General features: G+C 43.3%; 1 protein-coding gene across 6 annotated transcripts in view; it reads left to right on the top strand.

The window, feature by feature from the left end:
- P2RX7 (purinergic receptor P2X 7) overlaps window positions 1-6,000 on the top strand; it is a 46,811-nt gene that overhangs the window by 1,251 nt on the left and 39,560 nt on the right. The window lies entirely within an intron of this gene.

Raw genomic sequence — 6,000 nt, 5'->3', positions numbered from 1 at the left:
CTGGGGTGGAGTAGGGGGGATGCAGCCTCAGGCAGGAGGAAACAAAGCAGTCTGCTGCGGAAAGAAGCCACAAGAAGCAAAGCCACACTTCGGGTTCTGTCCCAGACCAGCCTGGGTGAGCTGGGCAGGGCACGCCTGGGGAAAGTGGGAAACAGGGCAACACCCTGGATTTCAAGGGAGGAGGCAAGGATTCAGGGCACACCTAGTGATAATCCTGGCATCTGTCTGAGTCATCACCCTTAGGGGAGGAATAGGACCAGACTTGTCAATGTAACTTTAAATCCTCTCTAATGTCTGGAAGGTCCCCCTTGCTCTTTTTCGTTTCCGTTTTTTGGTTGTTTTTTTTTTTTTAAAAGACTCTATTTATTTATGTGACAGAGAGATAGCCAGCGAGAGAGGGCACACAGCAGGGGAGTGGGGGAGGAAGAAGCAGGCTCCCAGCGGAGGAGCCCGATGTGGGACTCAATCCCGGAACGCGGATAACGCCCTGAGCCGAAGGCAGACGCTAAACTTAAGGACTGCGCTACCCAGGCGCCCCATTGTTTCCGTTTCTTAACAGTTTATTGAGATATAATTCACACAGCTATACAACTCACTCGTTTAAGGCGTACAATTTAGGGGCACCTGGGTGGCTCAGTTGGTTAAGCATCTGACTCTTGATTTTGGCTCAGGTCATGATCTCAGGGTCATGGGATTAAGCTCCACATCAGCCCCGCACTCAGAGTGGAGTTTGCTTGAGATTCTCCCTCTTCTCCTCCCTTTGCCCCTCCCCCTGCTCACAAGCTCTCTCTCCTTCTCAAATAAATCTTTAAAAAAATAAAGTGTACAATTTAGTGAATTGAGTATATTCAGAGTTGTGCAGCCATCACCACAATCAATTCGAGAACATTTTCATCACCTCAAAAAGAAACTCCACAGCCCTGAGCCATCACTCCCAATCCTTCTGCTTCCCTGTAGCTCTGGTGACCCACTGATCTACTCTCTGTCTCTGGGATTTGCCTATATTGGGCATGTCATAGAAATGGAACCATGCACTATGTGGTCCTTTGTGTCTGGCTTCTTCCACTCATCATGTTTGCAAGGTGCATTCATGTTGAAACATGTATCTCTACTTCATTCCTCTGTATGGCCAAGTAATATTCCATTGTCTGGATAAACCTTTTTTGGGGGGTAGACATTTGGGTTGTTTCCAGTTTGGGGCTATAATGGATAACGGATAATGCTGCTAGGAATATGGGTGTATGTGTGTTTGCATGAACATGTTTTCAGTTTTCTTGGGTACTGCACCTACCTACTGAATGAAAGATCATTCAGTAACTTTATTTTTGACATTTTAAGGAACCACCGCTTTCAGAATGGCTGCACCATTTCATATTCCCACCACAATGTATATTTCAATTTCTCCACATCCTTACCAAACACTTGCTCTTGTCTGTTTTTTTGGATTATGGGCATCCTAGTCAGTGGTTCTCATTGTGGTTTTGATTCACAGTTCCTTAATGGCTAATGTCCCATTGCTCTTTGTGATGATGATGATGAAGAAAATTTGCACCTCTAAGGTCAGACAATGTAGTTTACCAGCTAAGAGTTAGAGCAACCTATTTTATAATCCTGGCTGAGTTTCCTTGGCCAGGTCACTTAACCTCTCTGAGCCTCCCTTTCTGCATCTGTTCATAGAGGTGTCATAGTTAAACAAGAAAAGGCATTGCAAATACTTCTAAATGTCTGGCAGAGGGTAAAAGCTCCACAAATAGCAGCAATCTTTAAAAATAATCTTTTTGACTTAAAAATAGAATTATCATATGATCCAGTAATTCCACTACTGGGTAGTACTTACCCAAAGAAAATGAAAATACTGCTTGGAAAAGATACATGCATCCCTATGTCTATTGCAGCATTATTTACAATAGCCAAGATCAAGATATGGAAGCAACCCAGGTACCCACTGGCAGAGGAATGGATAAAGAAGATGTAGTACACATACAATGGAATATTGCTCAGTCATAAAAAAGACTGAAATCTTGCCATTTGCAACACCATGGATGGACCTAGAGGGTATAGTGCTAAGTGAAATAAGTCAGTCAGAGAAAGACAAATACAGTATGATTTCACTCCTATGTGGAATTTAAAAAACAAAACACATGAACAAAGAAAAAAAGGATGCAAACAGAAATCCAGACTCTTAAATCCAGAGAACAAACTGGTGGCTGTCAAAGGGGAGGGTGGTGGGGGTTGGGTGAAATAGATAAAAGAGATTAAGAGTACACTTATCTTGATGAGCACTGAGAAATGTATAGAATTGTTGAATCATTATATCATACACCTGAAACTAATATAACACTATGTTAATTATACTTGAATTTTAAAAAATCAAAAAAATTATCTTTTCGAATATAATAGGCACTTTATATACATTCTCTCCTTTGACTGTCGAAAGTAACCATGTCCACACCTGGGATTTGAGATCTGGAAATGTGGATTCAATAATCTTTCACTGCTTTGAGCCTTGGTTTCCTCCTCTGTAAAATGAGGACAAAGGCTGTTGTAAGAATTAGTTGCTTGAGGGGCGCCTGGGTGGCACAGAGGTTAAGCGTCTGCCTTCGGCTCAGGGCGTGATCCCGGCGTTATGGGATCCGAGCCCCACATCAGGCTCCTCTGCTGTGAGCCTGCTTCTCCCTCTCCCACTCCCCCTGCTTGTGTTCCCTCTCTCACTGACCATCTCTATCTCTGTCAAATAAATAAAAAAAATAAAATCTTAAAAAAAAAAAAGAATTAGTTGCTTGAAAAATACCTGGTGTATGGCAAGCCCTCACCAAGTGTTAATTCTTCTTATTAATAATATCATTAGGATTATTGCAATTTGATTCATATGTTTACTATACTACAAGCACTAAATAATAAACACATATATTAAATTCTAAAATAAGACACGCTACTTGAGCCAGACATCATAGAACTGATAATGAAGAGCACAGTTAGTAAATGCTCCTTTATGCACCAGTACATAGATCATGCGTCACGATTCCATGTGACAGGTGACGTGATTTCCTGATATTCTTGGCACACAATTTCTTAAAAGCAGATTATTGTATATAGGAACAGCTTATTATAAAAGCAACTTGTAATGATAAATATTTTTCTCTCATATGGTGGAACCTTATCTTCCATGCATTTAACTCCCTCAAATCCAGTTACACATGTCCATGGGAGAGACAGCACAATTTCAACAATGCAATGACCAAGTGAATGGGTGCCCCAGTTCGGGCATGAGATGGGGTGCCTGAGTTGGGGATCCCTGTCCGTCTGTTCCCACAATTTTTCAGTAGAGTGACCATCTTGCCACACTACCTATGAATCTAGATACATACTCTCTACCCTACATGTCCCCTAAAATAAGCCATCACTTCATCTTCACCTGGAGCAAAACTGGAAAAACAGCAACTTGTTCCAGAGCTGGAGGAAAAAAAATAGGCTCTGATGGACTTATTGGAAGGTAGAAGGTCTGTTTGCTGTGCCTTGTGGACAACTGAAGGTTTTACCAAAGGCAGTGTTGACAAGACATGATTTTTACCCAAAGCACTGACTTTAGAAGATAACCCCTATGTAAAATGCTACTCCATTTTTTTCATATTGTAAAAGATAAAATTAAAGAAAAACTATTGCCAGCCTTGTTGTTTTCCTTCTATGTTAATGGAATATTTATTTACATCCCACTGAATGGAGTCCCATAGACCACAGCTTGGGAAATGCTGCCTTAAGTTGTACTGTGGGGCCTCAAGTTGATAAAACTGCAACTCGGCCATTTGTGAATGCACATATCTGAAAGCAAAAAAGAGAAGCGGCCAGGACAGCATGTTCCAGAAGCCGGTGAGAGAGGAGGGAGGACCAGGGGCTGAGGGCAGAGAGGTAGGCAAGGGCCAGACTGCGTGAAGAGTTGGAATTTCTTCCTTAGGGCCATGGGAAGCTGCTCACAGGGTTGACAGGGGGGAGTGAAACCATTTGATTTCTGTTTCTAAAGCGCTCTTGGGCCTCTGTGTAGAAGGCAGATCGTGGGGGGCAAGAGTGACAGTAGGACGGCAGTGAAAAGGGCGCCAGAGTCAAACAGATGAGAGAGGTGGCAACTCAGATGATAACAGGACAGCACAGGTGGACAGAAGTGGGCAAAGCGGGGATAAGTTTTGTAGGCAGAACTGACAGACTTGCTAGGAGGTGGAAGATGATTCTGGGTTCCCAGGTGAATGAGGATGCCTTTACTAACAGGAGGAAGACTGAGGGGCAGCAAGCTTATCGACGAACAGCATTGTTAGCGATGTCAAGCAAGCAAACAACTACTACCATCTATCGGCTTCCCTCCATTAATGTCTAAACTAAACCATCAAGAAAGCTAGAAGCACACAGTCTACACAAATGGTCCTTTCAAATGAATAAATTTAGCTTTATGGAGAGCTTGCCTTGTTGTCCTGGTTTTCTCATTTCACCCTGGAAACCGAGGCTTCTCTGTGGGACCAGCTTTCCACACACCCACGGGCTTCTGGGCACTACCACTCCAGCCCAGCCTCCCACCCAAGGCAGGAACCTCTCAACCCTCCTGGGTTTTTAGCACAGTGCTGAAAAGAGGAATGATGGATTATTCACAGAGCAGCATGCGTCAGCTGGCTGAAGTGCAAGATGCCAAGAAGGGGAGGCAAAGGTGGGACGGGAGAAGCCAAAAAGGATCATATTATGAACAGCCTTGAACTTCATTCTGAGGACACTGAGAAAGCACGGAGAGTCTTCCCCACCCTTCCACCAACATTTCATTATAAAAAATTTCAACCACATAGATTTGCCTTTTCTGGACAATATTTCTTCTCAAACTCAGCAGAGTGGATTCTGTTTAGAACCAGATACTCTGCCCAATGTAATACTAACATCTCCTTATTACAGAAGAAGAAACAATGACCCAGAAAGGTTAAGTAACTTACGCATGGCCATGTAGCTAGTAAGTGGTAGAGCCAAGACTGAACCCAGGCTTCTCACTCCAGAGCCCAAGCTTTTACTACTAGATCATGTAGAATATGGAGGAGACAGGAGCACAAATGGAGGCAGGGAGATCATTCAGGAGGCTACTGGGTGGTCTAGGTGAGAGGTGACAGTGACTTGGACTAAGGAAGTGACAGCGGTAGAGGAGAGAAGTAGATGAATAGCATTAGGAAGATAAAACAGGATTTGACAATTGAATGGTTGAAGGGTAATGAGGGAAAGGATGCTAAGGAATGTTTCTGGATTGGGCAACTGATATGTGGTGGGAGAACTTATTGGGATAGGAAATGTGGGGGGGAAGCCCATCTGGGGTGGAAGATGAGTTCAGAACTGAAGGCATTGAGTTTTTCATGTATATGCGACATACAAATTTGGATCCTTAGTACATAGAGAGATATGTGAATCTGGAACTAGAAATACATATTTTTATATCACCAGCATATATAGATGTAACTAGAATGATGGAAGTAGCTACAACTGACCAGCAAGAGCAGAGACAAGAGGGCTTAGAACAGACCCCTGAGAAATGCTAACATTTAAGTGATGGGGAGCAGACATCCCTGAAGNGTATTTTTATATCACCAGCATATAGATGTAACTAGAATGATGGAAGTAGCTACAACTGACCAGCAAGAGCAGATGTAAATGAGAAGACAAGAGGGCTTAGAACAGACCCCTGAGAAATGCTAACATTTAAGTGATGGGGAGCAGACATCCCTGAAGGATTCTCAGATGGGTGGCCATGGAGATCCAAAGAAAGTCAGGAGAATGGATTCCAGGAAGCTAAGGGAAGAAGGGAAAGGAGGTGTTGCACGGTCATGGGGGTCAAATGCTGCTGAGAATTTTAGGAAGATCAAATCTGTAGTATGTCTATCAGATGTAGCAAGGATGATGTTGCTGTTTACTTGGCAAGAGATGATGTAGAGAAGTGGTGGAGTGGGAGCCAGACTGGAGTGGGCAGAGGAGTGAATGGAGATG

This window comes from Ailuropoda melanoleuca, chromosome 12 (assembly GCF_002007445.2).
Source record: "Ailuropoda melanoleuca isolate Jingjing chromosome 12, ASM200744v2, whole genome shotgun sequence".
NCBI lineage: Eukaryota > Metazoa > Chordata > Mammalia > Carnivora > Ursidae > Ailuropoda > Ailuropoda melanoleuca.
The sequence above is the reverse complement of the archived record's forward strand: the minus strand, read 5'-3'. Positions and strand labels throughout refer to the sequence as shown.